This window comes from Heterocephalus glaber, unplaced genomic scaffold, assembly GCF_053883595.1.
Source record: "Heterocephalus glaber isolate CG9 unplaced genomic scaffold, H.glaber_assembly_v1.0 deba00001465, whole genome shotgun sequence".
Classification (NCBI taxonomy): domain Eukaryota; kingdom Metazoa; phylum Chordata; class Mammalia; order Rodentia; family Bathyergidae; genus Heterocephalus; species Heterocephalus glaber.
The window spans coordinates 8,274,971-8,293,327 of record NW_028258312.1 but is presented as its reverse complement, the minus strand read 5'-3'; the positions used below and the strand labels follow the sequence as shown (position 1 = coordinate 8,293,327).

Sequence of the window (18,357 nt, the reverse complement as noted above, 5' to 3'; positions counted from 1 at the left end):
AACACATCTTCTTTATCCAGTTTCCAGTTGATAGGTACTTTTAATAATACAGATAATTATGTATTTCAGATCTGGAACTGTAATAGAAACATAAACACTGTGATCATGTATTTAGTATAATTTTAAATTTAGAAAAATTAGAATACAGTTTAAACAGAAAACACACAAAGCCAAGAAGACAGGCATTTTAAATCTTTTTTTAAAAACCAAGTAAATAGAGATCTGTGCTTTTAAATGTATTTCATTTATTTATACCAGGGAATCAAATCACAATGAGACCTTCCCTTTAAAAGATAGCTACCTAAAAATAAGTGGTTCAGAGAGATGTTAGAGGTACCTTTCAATCACCAAAGGAAAATTGTTAAAGTCAGGGACCCAATTTTATTATTCTTTGTGTCTTCCCTGGCATGTTTCTCACAGAAACTGCTCAAAAATATTTCCTATCTGAATAGAGGAGGGAGTACATCCCAATAGCTTGGCCAATTACTCAAATATCCTCTCCAAAGAACTACTTGAAATTACTTTAAAAGATAAGATCATAGACTCCTATCCCTGACGCCCTCTACTGGATGTTTTAGAAATGATCTGTCCTCACTCCACCTAGGGTTCTTTTGGTCAATCTTGATGGAAATCGTGAATCAACAAAGTGCAGCTCTACAAGCAGTCCTGATGTCACCAGCTGACACAGACACTGCTGCATGCCAACAGCCAAGGCAGCCAGCTGTTTGTTATTGCCACTGCCAGCCATCCCCATCTGATGCCAGCTTGTGTCAGACACAATACCATGTGCTGGTCTCTGCTGATGGCTATGGCCACTTTCCATAGCCAGCTTGGGCTGGAGACCAGGGGTTGACTCTATGAGGTGCTGGTCTTTGTTATCTGCTGATCCCTGGAGCTATTTGATAACAGCTCTGAGTATTTATTGCTCTTTCTTTTTGAACCACTGCTCTTTCTGCACTACTCAGTGTAAAAATCCCAAGTACATTTACAGGACTTTTGGAGCCACACTACCTAAGAAAAGAGTTAGGACTAGGTTTACTAGAAGAATAAAGGGAGGTTTTAATTTAACAGGCCATATGCTGCAGCACAAGGGTTCAGTACACAGGAGGGAGCCCTCCTAGACTAAAACCCAAGAAGTGGCTGAGAAGTGCTGCTTACACAGCAGTTTCAAGCCTGTGTGGGTGAGAGGCAGGGCTGAAAGCAAGCCTTGAATGCTGAATATGCAAATACGAGGCCCAGTTCCCTCTCTTCCTGATCTTCAACACTCCAGGTTCCCCTCTCCTTCAGAAAGGTAACAATCTCATCTAAAGGGATTGGGCGAGGGGCACCATGCTGACTGGCTGTAATCACTTTGTGGTATAGAATGGTGATTTGGTAGCCCAGGAGGACATTGCTTGATAGCTGGGGAGGACAGTGAAGCAAGTTATCCCAGCCCATTTCAGGATTGAAGGATGAGCAAAGGGAGAGTCCAAGCCATGTCCCCTCTCTAGCTGGCACTGGGAAAAATGAGTCAGGCACTTATCTTTCTCAGATCCAGGAATCCATTTAGCAAGCACCCTATGTTACTCTAATCTTCAAGCAAGTTGTAAAATACTACAGAGTGAGATTAAACTGGAGGCATCTCAACAAGAAGAGAAGTCTGCACATTTCCAGTTTAACATTTTCAAATCTCTATAATTTGGCACTAACTCAACTTTCCATTTTCTCTCTTCATTCTCAAACAAATCTTTCTGGGACAGTACAGTTGTTGTACTCAAAGAAAGAATGGTAGGCGGAAAGTTTATTCCATTACCACGAGCATAAATGGATGTGAGTTCTGGCTTACATTAGTCAACAGTTTTGTGATTCTGATAGAGTACTAAACTAGCTTGTTTTTACCTACATGGGCTTGGCTATGATTAATGCCTAGGACATCCACCTTGCACTAAACACATTAACTGGGAAACATCTGTCATTCACTGCTATAAAGTAATTAATCTAGACTTGGTCTGCTGCCTGAAATCCACCTAACCCCTTTCCCCACCTCACTTTGTCCTCATGAAGAGGAGCATAATTGTATTGCATGCTTAGATTGGTCAATGTTTACTTGCCACTGGTCTTATTAAATGACAATTTTCTCGTTTTGTGGAAATTATAAGTGTGAGTCAAATAAAAGACTTCATTGGTGTCTTCTAGGTCTGTCGTGGCTTGTGTCTAGCTGTCCTCCCAAAGCCTCATGCAGTCATAGGTGGGGCTTTTTCTGAGGTGGCTAAATCTAGAGTGTGTGATGCTGGGATTAAGGGCATGTGATTACTAAACCACATGAGTTATTGGTTTGACACCATTCTAATCCCAATAGTCCAGATGGTATAAAAGGGGCAGAAGAACGTGTTAAGGTCCCTTGTTCCTTTTGCTACCTTGTGCGCGTCATGTTGTTTCTCCTCTGTGATGCCTGTCTGCCATCCACACTGCCTTGAAGCTGGCCAATGATGGACTGAGATCTCTATGAACTACAAGCCAAATAAACCTTTCCTTCTTTAACTTTGTGTTGAATATCTTGTCTCAGCAGTGAGAGAAAAGTAACTAACACAAGGTCCATAGAGACATATATCACCACACTACTGCAGTATCAATTTTTAATTTCCTACACATGGCCACATTGAAATGCTTAGATGCCAGAGTCTGGATGACAATGACATTGTGACAAAAGCACTAACTTCTCTGGCATCCCCAAGGCCACAATTAATGTCTTATGTTCACCTAATGGATGGAACATCTCTCTTATAAAATTGCATGCTTTAAATAATGTTTAAACATCACCAAATTAGTATTACTAACCTTTGCCACAAACCAAAAAATTCAATCCAAGATATTCAGTACTAACACCAGATCCTAATTCCAGGCCAACTGAGTAGAAGTTAAGACAAACCATTGATTTGAGGAGATAATGTTTTGCAAATCATTAGCCTACATGGATATGTTTGGATGCAAAGCAAGTGAATGCAGTGAAATGGCAATAACAACATTAATAGAGTTATTTGGAGTAAAGTACTTTTCATGGAGATTGGCATATAGTTAGAAAGCTATGGTTGTTAATTCCTTTTCCTCTTTCTGTGTCATACCGTGCATATGTCCTGCCCATTTCCCATTTTCGAAGTTTTGCTTATGTGAACACCATTTGTTGCCTGCCTCCACCAGGCCCATTCAGATCAATTCAGCCCCTAAATTCCAACTAAACCCAATAGCACAACCCCTTGGCCATTTTCACTTTCTTTCTTTCCTTGGTTTTGCTGTTTTCTTCTTTCAATTTTTACTTTTGTATTAGCACATGAATGCAGTGCATAATGATTACATTCCTCATGGGGAGTAGGTGCATGTACATAACACATCTTAATTATTCTTCATCCCCTTCCCCACCCTCCACTTCTTGGTCCCCTTTCCTTTTTGCAAAAGATAGATCTCCCTATTTCCTATCATCTCTCTTTTATTTTCCTCTGTTTATATTTTGGGTTTCTCATTTAAGAGAAACCATGCGATATTTAAATTTGTGTGACTGATTTATTTTACTTATCATTATGGCCTCTAGGTGCATCTACTTTCCTACAAATGACTCAAGTTTATTCTTCTTTATAGTAGAGTAGTACTCCATTGTATATAAATACCACATTTTTTATATATTTATCTGTTGATGGACATCATGGCCACATCCAAGATTTAGCTATTATGAATCGAGCTGCAATAAACATGGGTATACCTGCATTACTGTAAAATGTGGTAATTTATAATACATCATGTGTATGAATTTATCTACTGAATTAGTTTGTAAAAGAAAGAAAAGTGTATATTCTTTTGTATATTTTCCACATACAAGTACTGTGAGATGAACACTGCAGGAAAAATGAAACAAGAAAAAAAATCACCCAGTCTTTAAGAGGATTGTGAATTTTCTGTAATCAGAAAAGAGGAACACTTTCACCTGCAGCTCAGATTGTCCTTGCAACTTTACAGCGTAAAAGCTACTATTGGTAACCCTGCAACTGTATATTGCATTGTACTTTAGAAATTAGAAGTAACCTGGTGGTGGGAGTTAAGGTTGATGTACCTTTGCAGTATAGAAATGAAGCAGCATATAGCCAACATCTTACACAGGGTGGCATTGGATCCAGCAATTCCATTTTGAGAAACTTGCACCAAGGAAAGAATTATAGCTGTGTTTGAATGTTACAGCATGACCACGAGTGTATTGTTTAATATGGAAAAACTGTGGAAATAATCTAAAATATCCTCAATATGGAATTAGTTAAATGAAACACTATACATCCATTTAAACTAATGTCAAAAAAGAATAATGACATGGAAAATATTTATAGTATCTGATTAGTATAAGAATCTTGTTACATAAAAATGTAATATTGTAGATTCTGACAAGGTATAAATTCATACAAATCCATAGGAAACCAATGAAATGGGCATACTAAAATCATAAAGCCTGGTTTGAAGAATATGAATAAAACTTCATCTTCTTTTTATATTCTGTATATTGTAAAGACCATAATTTTATTTCTTACATTGATACTGTTATTTTAAAAATAAATTTAATTGAAGAAAATATAAGTGAACTATAGAAGTGAAACCTTTCTCTATCTCTGATTCCATAACTCTAAAATTAATGGTATTATTTGGCATGAATTAAAATAGTAAAATAAAATTAGTATAATTCAGACTAACGACTTAAATTTAGTTTTAAAATTCTTGTAACAGAACTAAGCCTCTTTCATGGAACAATTTAATATATACCTAGTAAAAGTGATTAAAAAAGGAAAAATAAATTTAAATCAAGAAATATATAAAGAGATGTCAAAAGAAAAGCATAGTATTCTTTTGTTTAAACTGTTACTTGGGAAATTAAAGATCAAAGCCTCCCATGTGATAATTAATTTAAGATAGTGCAAAGTGACAGTATCATGATTATCATAGTCTTTCTTCTCTGTTGTATTGGTATTTACAATTTTATAGGACAAACAATTAAAAAGTCACAGCAAATACGATGAGTCAGATTATAGACACTATAAATTGTACAGTTTGTGTTAATACTTTATGTGAATTCAACTTGTCTTGTTAACACACTAACAAAATTAAATATTATAATAAATAGAAAATAATGTATTTTCTTCTTCCTAATACCTAGCTGTGTGGTCCGCACTTCATGGATACCCAATACCGTCTAGTTGTTGACTTCAAATCCACAGTATTTCCTTATTTTTAGGGGAAAGCAATGGAGACAAGGTAACAAAAATTCTAGACAGATTGGGCAACTATACATTTCCTAGGAAAATAAAGCAAAACAATAGGGCTTTATATTGGTATTGCAAAGATTGAGTCTTAGAAGGAAAGTCAAACCAAACAAAAAATTGACTGACAATCTTGCCATTGGGCTTACAATGATTAGAAAGAAAACGTGAACAGAAACAAACTTTTTCTGGGGAACCTACATGAACTTCAGCTGCTGCTGGATCTCTTAACTGAATTCCAGTTCTATGAATATGTGAGATGATCATTTTAACAATATCCTGGAAAAGATGATCCTGAGTCCGAGAAGAATCCAGATATTCTCCATGGAGCTGTTTACTAGGCACGGTAACAGTGTTCCAAAATTAAGAACAAGTAAACAGAAATAAAACCCACAAACAATTGAGCAAAATTTTTTATTACAAAATGAAAAGAAAAAAATAAGAAAAGTACGGAACTAAATAAAAAAAGAATGATTCGGTCTGGGAGAAATGCTAAGGAAGCAAATATCTGATAGCATCTGTTTGTGCTCTTTTTTAACCTCAAGAAAATATTTGCTTTCTAAAATAAAGCTGAGTTATAAAATATATAAAAGCTATTGGCAGGAGGTAAAAAATTTGAAAAAAAAAGCTAAGTGATATGGGGTAAGCATGAAAAATCCTAATAATGCCAGAGCATAACCAAATTTTGCAGAAAGTATTTTTTAAAAAGCACATTTCACTGAGATAGAAGAAAAATAAAAATGTAAGAGAAACCTGATTCATTATCAGTTGCATTCTGTTTTAAGTCACATGTGGTTTTCCCAATTTAATCTCTCAATTTTCACAATTTTATAAAGGAAGTATTATTTTTATTTTCCCATAAAAAGACAAAACTGAGGCTTAGAAAAAGCAAAACTAGAGCCTATGCTAGATGGATATTGGTGGGTATTTTCTTCCATTGAATGCATAGAAATATTTAATAGCAAACGAACTTTTGAGCCATGCATGGTGGTAGACACCTGTAATCTCAGCACTCTAGAAGGCTGAGGCAAAAAAGTATTACAAATTCAATGCAGGGTGGGCAATTTAGTGACTTAATGAAACCCTGTTTCAAAATGAAAATAAGAAGGGATATAGGTCAGTGCAAAGGCTTGGGTTCATTCCCTAACTATGTCCTTCCCAAAGAAAAAAAACAAACTTTTGAAAGAAATCAAAGCAAAGAGGCTGAATCACCCCATTGCAGACAGGCAGGTCTGCCCACGCCCTACCAAGGTCCCCAGTTGCACGGAACATGCTGAATCAGCCCACTGCAGACAGGCAGGTCTGTGCACACCCTACCGAGGTCCCTAGTTGTGCGGAAGACGCTGAATCACCCTGTTGCAGACAGGCAGCCACCTGGTTCCACACTACAAAGACTCAGAGGACACCAGACCACCAGACCAAGGTACTGAGTCCCGCTGCTCCTGGCCCAGAGGTAGGGGCTTTTGGGCCACATTCTGTCCTTCTGCTCCTGGCCCAGAGGAAGGGGCTTCTGGGCCACAATCCCTTCCACCGCTCCCAGCCCAGAGGTAGGGGCTTCTGAGCCACTATCCCACTGCTCCTGGTCCAGAGGAAGGGGCTTCTCGGCCACCATCCCTCTCGCTGCTCCTAGCCCACAGGAAAGGGCTTTTGGGTCACCATCCCTACCACTGCTCCCAGCCCCTGTCCCACCTCTCCCAGCTCAGAGGAGGTAATCCATGCAGGGGCTAACAGCACCCCGCCCCAGTTGAAATGACAAAACACATAAATAAGTCTCAAAACCAGACTTCCAGATCACCTACAGCAACTCCAAAGGGAAATGAGATGGAACACTCTGATACTCAACCACCTGGACCCACTGAACTGGCAACAAAAGGGGATCTGGAAAAAATGAAATCAGAAATAATTTCTCAGATAACAGGAGAAATTGTGCCCCTAGTGCAAGACATGATTAATAAATCTAGAGAGGAGCTTAGGAACATGACGGAATCCCAACATAAGAAACAAATGAAATCCATAAAACAGATGCAAATAGATTTCCAGGACATGAAAAGCTCCATTGAAAGTCTACACAGCAGAATGAGCCAATGTGAGGACAGAATTTCAGACAGAGAAGATAAGATTGCAATTAGTGACCAGGAAAAGAAAAATTTCTTCAAAATTATAAGGGAACATGAGAAATCAATCCAGCAGCTGCTAGATGATGCAAAGAAGAATAACATAAGACTGATTGGAGTCAATGAAGAAAGAGGAGAGAGTGCAGATGACATAAAAAAAATGTTCACAGAAGTGATGGCAGAAAACTTCCCAAGGAGAGGAAAAGAACTTGACATACAGATAAGTGAGGCATAAAGGACTCCAGCTAGCCTTAAACAAAAAATATCTACACATAGGCATGTAATAGTTAGGATTCCAGAAATACAACAGAAGAACAAAGTTCTACAAGCAGTGAGAGAAAAGAAACAAATCACATACAAAGGAAAGCCCATCTGAATCACAGCCGACTTCTCAGTGAAAACCCTCAAGGCAAGAAGAGCTTGGAATGATGTATTTCAAGCCCTAAAGGAAAACAGCCTCCAACCCAGATTGATGTACCCTGCAAAACTATCTTTCAAAATTGTTGGAGAAATAAGATACTGTCATGACAAAGAGCACCTCAGGAACTTCATGAGTACCAAACCAGCACTCCAAAAAATTTTAGACAATACCCTAGGAAAAGACAATAAGGATCACAACCCCAGGAAACCCAGCAGAATGAATCCATTGGGTGTGACAAATTAAAGGCAAAGGAGGAGAATCCAATAAAAAGAAAAAGTCATGACAAGGCTTTAAAAACTTTTAATTTCATCTCCCTAATGAGTGTATAATTCATTCTTATTATTGTACTGATTAGTATTTTTCTGATTCTAGAGTTGCACACCATTCCTTGTGCTATACTGGCTATTTATCATCTTTTTATGTCTACTTTTTAATTGGGTTGTCTATTAATGAGCTGTAAGAGTTCTTTATATATTCTGGTCATAGGTTATATGCATTGGAAATATGGTCTGTTTAAGGACTACTTTTCATTTTAATGAGGTCATTTAAAGTTCTAAATATTGATGGAATCTCATTTATCAATTTTTTTTCTTTTATTCATCATGTCTTTTGTATCCTAGGTAGTTCTTGCCTACCCTGAATTCATAAATATTTTCCCTTATAATTTCTTCTTAAAGTTTTATACTTTTAGGCTTTCTTATTTAGGTTCATAGATCCCTTCAAGTTATTTTCATGTATGGAAAGAAAGGGTTGAGGTTAATTTTTTATATACGGATGCCAGGTGTTCTAGTGCCGTTTGCTGAAAACACTGTCTCTTCCTCAGCTCTTGAATTGAGTTTATATTCTATAAAATGCTAATGTTAAATAATCTTTCAAAACTCAGTGAACCATATATATGTGGTTCTATTTCTAGATTCTCTGTTTTATTCAAATGATCGATATGTCTTTCCTTACACCAACACTGCCTTGATTACTTTAGCTTTAGAAGAAGTCTTAAAATTAGGTACTAAATGTCTTCCAACATTGTTTTTGTTTTTGTTTTCATTTTTGTTTTTAACTTTTCTGGGTCCTTTGTACTCCTACACAACTTTAAAATTTCAATATCCAATTCTTCATTTATAGCAAGTATACACAGACCTGAATTTTTATATATACCTTGTGTTTTCTAATCCTGCTAAATTCAAGTACAAGTTCTAGGGGCTCCTAAAGATTTCTTAGTATTTTCTCTGTAGATGATCATTTCATCTACATATAAAGATTTTGCTTCTGCCATGCCAATCCTATCTTAGTTGTGTCATTTTATTGCCAGACTATTTTTGTGAGGACTAAGTTTCAAAGTTTAATGCACAGATAAAGAGTAAGCATATCTGCCCTTGTTCCCCACCTTAAGGAGAAAGCATTGGATCTTCTCCATTCATATAAGGTGTTCTCACTGGAAGTATGGAGCACATGTCTTTAATCTATTGAGAAGTCTCTGTTCTACTTCTAGTCTCCTGATAGCTTTTACCACGAACAACTGTAGAATTTAGTCCAATACTTTTTCTCCAACTACTGTCAGGATCATATGGCTTTTTCCTTTCCTCTGTTAAAATGATGACTTTTGGGGGTGGATCTTCCAATGCTGAACCAACACTGCCATCCCTATAACAAAACCACTTTCTACATCCTGCCAGATCTGACTTCTAATTGTTTTGTTAAACAAATTTCAATCTATGTTCATACTTTTTTCTTCTATTATCTTTATCCAGTTTTAGGATTAGCACAATGTTGAGTTCCTAAAATGAGGGGAGAAGTGTTCCTTCTTTATTCTGCTTTAATTGTTTGATATAATTTATCAGTTAAAATGTTTATGAGCCTGCTGTTGTCATATAGGTAGGTTTTCAAGCTAGGAATATACTTTCTTTAATAGGTACTATTCAAATTTTATATTTCATCTAGAGTTAGTTTCATTAATTTGTCTTCCATGGTACTTCTTAGAAGTAGTCAAATTTATTTCAAAACAGATTTTTGAAATATGCTTTCTATATCCTTTTAAATTCTGTAAAATCTGTGGTAATGTCTCCTAGATCTTAATATTGTAATTTAAAAAATGTATAACTGATATTGTGTAACAGGAAGAAAAGGTCTAAAAGAGCAGGGTAATTGGGAGGGGTAGGGGAAGGGAAAAAAGGGAAAGGAAAAAATATGAGAAGAGGAAAAAAATGGAAACAAGGTCTTTGCAAATAGGGATGGGTGGAGGGGGTAAAGGGAGGGCAAGGGAAGGGAAGGGGAGAAAAATAAGAACCAAGAGACTCATGTAATTGTACAAGATCCCAATGATGAATGTAACTGTATTGTATACCTGAAATGTACTAATAAAGTTAATGGGGGAAAAATAAATAAATAAATAAAATAAAAAATAATAAATAAATAAATAAAATGTACCAATAAAATTAATTTTAAAAATATTTAAAGACCATTTTCAATACAATTTTTAAAAAATGAATGCAATCGCTTAGATCCCCAAAAATACTAATAGACATTTACCATTTTGAAAGGGTTCAAATACATTCATAACCAAGTAAATTCGTTTAAGATTAAGATATTTATATATATTTACTTAAAAATGGAAAAATAAAAGAAAGCAATTTTTTTATGAGATTTTAAAAAAGGTTCCTGATACTGCTAAAATAAACTATATGAGGGCTGGGATGGGGATTTAGCTCAGTGGCTCTGCCATCTGTCTCACAAGCGCAAGGTCCTGAGTTCCATCTCTGGTAACAATAAATAAATAAATAAATAAACAAACAAACTATTCGAAATATCTAGGTGATAAAATTGGTAATATTTCTCAGAAGTCTTAAAATATCTTTGTCTTTGATTCAGTAGTCCAGTTGTCAGAAATTATGCTAAGGAAAAAAGAGAATGAGAAAACTTTTACCTGTGAACATCTAATTATTAGAAATATTACTTAGAGTAATATATTATTAATGTTAAAAATAGGAATTTATTTTAATATATGTATATGCACAAAATTTTGTATTCTTTAGCCATTAAGAATTATACTATCAACTGATATTTTTAAATTAAAAAATTATATATAGTAGTGGGAAAATTAAAATCAATATACAGAAAACAGTTTAATTAGACATAGATATAGGTAAAATTTCCAAAATTAAATGGATCAGATTGTAACAAATTTCTTGAGCTATGTGATGAAAAGTATTTTCTTTTTCACTTATGTGTTTTTTATATACTTACAATAATGTCTTTTTTTTAATAAAAATATTTTATTTTTCTTAACATCTGAATATGCTAGTACCTTGGAGAATGTATGCTAAAAACTGAATAAGGTATGCAGTCTGATTAACTGTGAAAAGATTCATAAACATTTTATCTATCAGACAATATGGGAGTAATAAAATTATGTAAGAACTTAATAATGAAACCCAAGCAGACATTAGATAGCAAATTGCAAAAAGATAGCATTATGTGGGGAATTGCTGATGACATATTAAGAGAAAATTATAAAATTGAATGTAGAGGACCTGTGCAAACAAATATAGTAACAGAAATGCATTAAATAAGCACAATATTTTTCTATAGGTTAGAAGATAATTTTAGATTTCTTCACTTTAATTTTTATATCTTCTAGATTTCTAAAAATACACTGGTTTGTGTTATAAAAATAAAACTGGTTCGTGTTATAAAAATAAAACTCTTCAGAATTCCACCCTGGCAGTAAACAGAACTAGAACCAAAGAAGTAAGTGTGGGGAGGAAAGTTACATAATATGTAAGAAAATATTCTGGGGAATTTATAGAGTTTGGAAGGAAAAGAATTAGAGAGAGTTGGCATTATTGTCTATGGCCATACCACCCTGAACTCGCCCAATTTGATCTCAGAAGCTAAGGAGAGTCAGACCTGGTAAGTATTTGGATAGAAGAACAGTATCATTATTTGTTTTAAATTGTGGGATCCAGAGAAAAAATATATTTTAAACACAAGATTTTAGAGTCCTGCTTCTTTGAAAGTTTTATGGAATATCTTGATGGAAATGCCCAATGGACCGAAAAAACTGATACAGAAAACATGACATGTCTGATAGAACTATAGATTTGAGATCTAGCAACATAAAGGGGAGACTCAAAAATCACTGAATGCCTGAAATTACCTTGGAATAATAGGAGAAAACAAGAAAGCCTAGAGGAGATCCTTGGAGAACCCCAGGAGTTACCTGAAGGCTGAAGCTGAGATGGCAGAAGAGGCGCAAGCACATCAAGGTGAACCCAAGATAAGCAAACTGAAGCTCAAATCAATCACTTACAACATACATGGCCTTTGGTAAACTATTAAAATTCTCCAAGCCTTATAAATTGTAGAAAGTCTTCAGTATGGCAAGAAGTACTTAATAAACATTAGCTAGTATTAGCAGCATTCACTGATGACTTAGTGACAGTAGATGTAAAAAAAAAAAAAAAAAAAAAAAAGATAAATCAGAAACTATTATAAAGATGGAACATACAGGGAAAAAATGAAGTCAGGAGGGACAAAGAATGGAACCCCCAAGTAGTTGGCAACAGTCAACACAGTCACATCCAAATAGGATGCATGCAGAATAAAGTGGCCTTGGTACTTAGGAAGTCATTTAAGATCTTTGCCAAAATAATATATCTGATTTGTAGTCATTTTCAAAACAAAGTGACTAGTATTTCCTGATAAAAATATTATGATTACTTTAATTCATAAAGGAATAATGGGATATATTTTCAAAATAAAGTTAATAATTGTATTGAGTGAAACAATTTGCCAATAAGCAACAATGAAAGAGTTGGATCCCTTTGAGACATCATTTTGTTTCCTTTCCATCTCCTTCACAATAATGCTCTCCAATGATTCCTGAAAATCTTTGGAACCAGCCAGAATCACACATGTAGAATAATTTCTCTTAAAAACACTGATACTACCTCTGCCTATCAATCTCTTAATATGATTCATGGTAAGAAAGACAAGGAAAAAAATTATCTGGGCAGAGAATTTCTCCTTCTAGGTTAAGTTAGTTTTTCTTTTCTTTTTCCAGGTAGCATAGTTGGAAGCTCCTTATGTGGAATAGAGGTTAAGTGAGAGAAATGCATCTCAGAACCAGAGTAAACACTAAGATATTAGATAGGAAAGACCAAGAATTAAACCTAGATTCTCAAGAGCAAAAGAACAATGGCTAAGATATTTAGGGGCCTGGGCCCTGTCAATGAGTTGCTGAGGCAGGATCCAGGAATGCCTGGTGACTCTTGCAGGGAATTTTCTAGCATCCTCAAAGTTAAGAAAAAAGAGCACTTCTATGTGAGGTGAGTTTCCAAAGCTCTTTGGTTGCGTTCCCCACACTTTTTCTGAGCCTCTTTGTCATTGGGTTTAGGATGTCCCAGGAGTTGAAAACAGGAAAGCAAGACCAAATGAATACATAGAGGTTTATTGTAAAAAGTATCATTTTCAAGCTGAGTGTGTCTACAATACATTCATAGAAAGGGAATGCCAGCCTGACCATAATAGAAATGCTTCACTTTTAGGACCCTGAGAGAGTGTGGAAAGCTAATCCACATATGATTTACTTTTATCCCACATATGCTTAATTGAAGAGCCAGACAGATATTCTTTAAAAAGTAAATTGTCCAGCTTAGATATTTCATCTGAAAAATAGCAGTCATTTACATTAAAATCAATGGGGAAAAAAATTCATGACTCTCCTTGTCAAACTTCAAATAAAGCAGTAGAAAGCTAACGCTCATGTCTCTGAACTTAAAGGGTGCTATAAAATCAAAAAGAAGCAGAAATGGGGTACACAAATCCAGGAAGAACGCAGGGTATTCTTAAGAATACCGTGTATCCTTGATTATTGAATAATTTCTGTATCTTTCTTGTTGAAAGCTTGGCATATATAAAATTTTCTCATGTTACAAATTTGTACGTTAATTTTGTTCTGTATTTTCTATTTTAAGTATATTTCTGGATTTTAAATTTTATGACTTTTCATGAGGAATACTCACTTTTCTTTACAAATGTTTCATTACAACATTATCAAAAACTAATGTGGGAAATAAGCAGCTACAATTGTGTTTTTAGCACAATGGAGCTTTATTAGAATGCAGCAAGACTATTTTCTACCTATAAAATCTGCTTTTTTTCTTTTCTTTCCCATTATATTCTCACCATTACTTCTAAAATTCTCCTTTGAAATATATATCATTTGCCACAAGAGGTTTTCAAGTTTTATTTATTTATTTACTTATTAGTTGCGTCAATTTTCTTCTCTTTTTTGGTGGAGGGAATCTTCCTTAAGGAACAATTTTCCAATATGTCCTTTCTTCTAAAGTGTTTTTTTTCCCCCCAAAAAAGTAACCCTTTCATTGTGTTAATAAATAAAAATCCAAAGAGCTTTATTCAAGAGTTTTAGACATTTCAAAAATCTGTCCTATTGTAACAGGAAACCTTGGAGACTCATTGAAATAGCAAAGGCACAAGTTTCTTTTTATTATGAAAGATGTTTATGTGAAGAACAAAATAGACAAGAGAAAGTAACTGCTTCAGAATACTTGATGGGCGCTTTAATCTTCTATTAATATGCAAATTTTGTTCTTTAGAACCCCAGTAAGAGATTTTTTTTTTCCATCAGGCTGTTTGAAAGTAGTGTTATTCTCCCAAAGGTCCTTCTTGCGTGAGGCAAAGTGAAAGTGTTTTTATGCTAATTCCCAAGATGCTCTTGTATGCATCATTTTCTTTTGAAATTATATGGAGTTTATTGAACCACATTTGTAAAACATTCCACAGTTGATTTCATCCTAAAGATCTTCTTTAATAGAACGGATTCCCCTGTTGATCGGTGTCATAGGAGAATGTTAAAGAAAATCAGTTTTAACAACTTGGTCAAAATAAGAAAGGGCTTGTGGACAAAATTGAAGAGTCAAACTTGTGAGCAGGAAAAGGACAAATTTTGTTGCATAATTAGCCTCATCAAGAATCTGACCTTACTAGAAACTACTTCCTTGACATCACAATCGTAAAGTACCACTTTATAAACACAAATCTCAAGAATAATCGCTAAGGCACATGACCATAGTCTTGGGCATTTTTGTAGGAATTTATTCACATGATATTTCATTTCAAGACTTTGGCTTTCCAGAAGCAACTGCAGTTATAACAATGACATAGTGACAGTTTTGTTATCGTTGCAAAAATTATGATAAAAAATAAAATTATTTTTAGAATCATATTATTTTTAGAATCATACCAACAACTTCAGGTACCTCATTCACATAAAAATGTTTACATCATCTCTTTCCAGAGTGGTGAAAAGTGAAGTCTTAAACACATTATCAACATATTATCCAGATTATGCAAGAAGTATTTTTCCCAGGGAAGGAGCATTTATTATTTATTAACTTGTTATAAATATAAAAAAAATCTGGGAAAATTTTGAGTACATAAAGTTTCTTCTGGACTAACAGGATTATTCTGATTTTTTAATATTAATGTATTTATAGAACTTCTGATCCATCCTCCACCCCAAAATTTATCCTTACTTCAGAAATATTGATTTTTTTCTGACATAAAATTCTTCTTGATGATCCAGTTATGAAATTCTCAATCCGATAAGTTATGATCCATAATGAAATTTTATCTCATCGTTCCTCTTTCCATTTGTTTTAGCTCAAAACAGTACCCTTTGTCCTTAACACTGAACCTATGTACCTGACAGGAGGAATATAAATGAAATATGTTGTCTTAAACATTAAAATCACACCAAAACAGAAGTCATATTAACATGAAGGGGAAAAGTGCATACTTTTCAAATTAATTTCCCTTTGATATGAGTCTTTCTCGTCTCTCACTTACAAGCAAATTCTTCAAGATCCAAATCTAACGTTTATTTCTATTTAGAAATTTCCTTGATCCTTTCACTCTACCCAGATAAATGCACACTTCTATCTGTTACAAACAAACACTATCAAAAAGTCCTGTGTCTCCTTTATCATACAGTTAGCATACAAATTTGTAATGTTTTGTTTACATGCCAATTTCTTCTAATAAATCCCATGCATCTGCCATTTTATCTTTTTAAATCTCTAAAAGATAAAGAAGATTCAATAATTTACCTGGTATACCAATGTAAGTGCTTGACTACTAACACCGAAAAAGTTAAAATGTATGTAGGGGTAAAGTTTCAAAAGTAAAAGTTTATCCTGATCCTTCTGGTATTTCCTTACTAGGTCAATCATAAAATCTAAAAGAGCTCCTGACTGTATATTAAAAGGAAAAGCCCAATTTCACATTGTAAATACTCATTAGAGTTCTAGATGTGTTATCAGTTACACAGTGTTATGTTGATTAGAGAGAATAAAACCCCTAGAGCACTGCAATCTATACCAGCTGCTTCAAATTTTGCCAGTTGAGATCTGGAGAACTAGCCTGACAATAAAAAAAAACCTCATTCCTTAGCAATAACAACTGTGGGGTATTGATAACCAATACTTTAAATCTCTCTGCAGACTTAACAAACAGTACCAAGTGCATTGCTAGCTAGAAGCTGTGAAAAGCATGTGATTTTACCAAGCAACAGGAACTAACACTAGTCACACACAAAAATTGATGGAGTAGGTTTAAGGATTGGTTTAGAAAGCACACAACTGACTGAGTTATTACAACTTGGTGCAGCCAGTGCATTAGAGATAATAGCGGTGCAGACCCAGGATAGTTAGAGATACCAGCTCAGCAGAATAGCATGTCTTCCACAGAGAAATATTTATATTTAGTTATAAAAATATAGGGGCATAAAAAAGCATCCACATTATACATTTGGAGGGGAATTGTTCCACAAATAAGAACAAACCTACAGTCTTATATAAATTACTATGAACATTAGAAACTAGTAGGCTCATGAAGCTACTAGTTAATATCCTGATTAAAATCTTATCATTACAATTGTGTTCCTCATGATATATCAGAGTAAAGAATCCAATATATTACTTACAGTAGTATCTATGACAATGCCCCTGCCATGCACATGTGACTGAAGGGGGAATAAGGAATTTGTCTGATGATATATTTAGCAACAATTAAAGCTGTCTGTTGTCACCATCTCAGAAGTCAAAATAGTTGGCCTCTGTCAACCCAGAGCCTTCAAAGTGAAGAGTTTGTCATATTTAAGTTTTTCAACCATGACTAAATGTATTCCTTAAGGATATGCTTCTATTGCTCATCATGTTGAGAAAATTGGTGGGCCAACAGTAAATTATACTTTTCAATGGTATTTTCCCAATAAAACAGCTGACTTTTGCTTTAATTACGAACAACCTCTGCAGGAAATAGAAACTAGAGAGGACATGCATTCCTTCCCTTGAAGTGCCTAGGACTAAAAATATCAATGACCATAGTTTGACATTGCTATTTGTGCTGTGTACCCATTTCCACTGAAGTTCAAGGTTAAAGGAATCGTGTTTAACCCTGTTGTCTGAAAGAAAAAGTAATTTTAAAGACAAACTTCATGTACCAGAATGCAAATAGATGAACTCTTAAGGAAAAGCCCTATCCCCAAAATGCAATAAGTGACAATATGTGTCTTGTAGTAACGTCAAAATAATACTTTATATAAGATAAGCAAAAATAAAACTAAGAATGTAAAGCATCAAGTTAATGCTGAGATGTACACAGGGAAATCTCTTATTTACTTAGGAATTCTTTAGATACTGTGTCAGCCAACCAGAGAATTAATTTGCTGTTTTGTGTTTAGCAAAGTTCAACAGGGCAGTTACTGGGTCAATTTTTCCAGGACCTTTGAAGCTAATTAGGATGAGTCCAAAGATTTATTCTCTGGAAATTTAAGGAAGTTGCTGAGTTGTCTCTGTTTCTCCTTTCTGGTACTCTTTCCCACAAGATAAGGTGTTTTTACAAGACATTATTTTTTTCATTTCTGCCATTCAGATCTAATTGTAGACCTATATTTGCAATGCACCTCACAAATCCAATCCATTATTTCCACTACAAAACTGAAATGAGCTTGACTGTTAAGATATTGTACACATATTGGGAACTCCTTCTACTTGTAGGTGAGTAATTTGTCTGACCACAGCAAAATGCCAACTGTGAACCAGAGGCTAACTGCTGTGTAGAAGTATGGCCACCACACCATTTCGTTAATTCACCAAAACCACTCTTGCAATGATTGCTTAGAATTCTGGGATATAAACATCTTGTCTTACTCCAACTACACCGGGATAATATTTTAAACAAATGAAAATTTTAATCTGTTTGACTCATTTGTAACAAGTTTAAATTTACCATAGTAAAAACTAAACTCTTCATTCTATTATGTTCCTGTCTATCCTATAGCATTCACCCTGTCTTCCTCATTTCAGTATGTGATATTCACCCAGGTGTTTTAAATAGAATTGTGAGTACCCTAAATTCTTCCTTCTCCCTCAGTTTTCACTTTCAATCGATGAGCAAATAATCTCCTAAATCATGTTTAACTCTCCATAGTCACTGCCTGTGATTTATATCTCCTTTTAATGCTATCTTACAC

At 34.7% G+C, this 18,357-nt stretch overlaps 1 long non-coding RNA gene across 4 annotated transcripts in view; it reads right to left on the bottom strand.

Annotated features, from left to right (window-relative positions):
- The window catches only part of LOC147826568 (uncharacterized), a 211,020-nt gene that overhangs the window by 75,546 nt on the left and 117,117 nt on the right, over positions 1-18,357 (bottom strand). The window contains exon 1 of one of the 4 annotated variants that reach the window (XR_015438927.1): positions 16,807-16,846. The exons of the other annotated variants lie outside the window; for them this stretch is intronic. This is a non-coding gene — a long non-coding RNA (uncharacterized LOC147826568). Of the gene's footprint in view, positions 1-16,806; positions 16,847-18,357 lie in introns of those variants that run through there. 4 annotated transcript variants of the gene reach the window in all.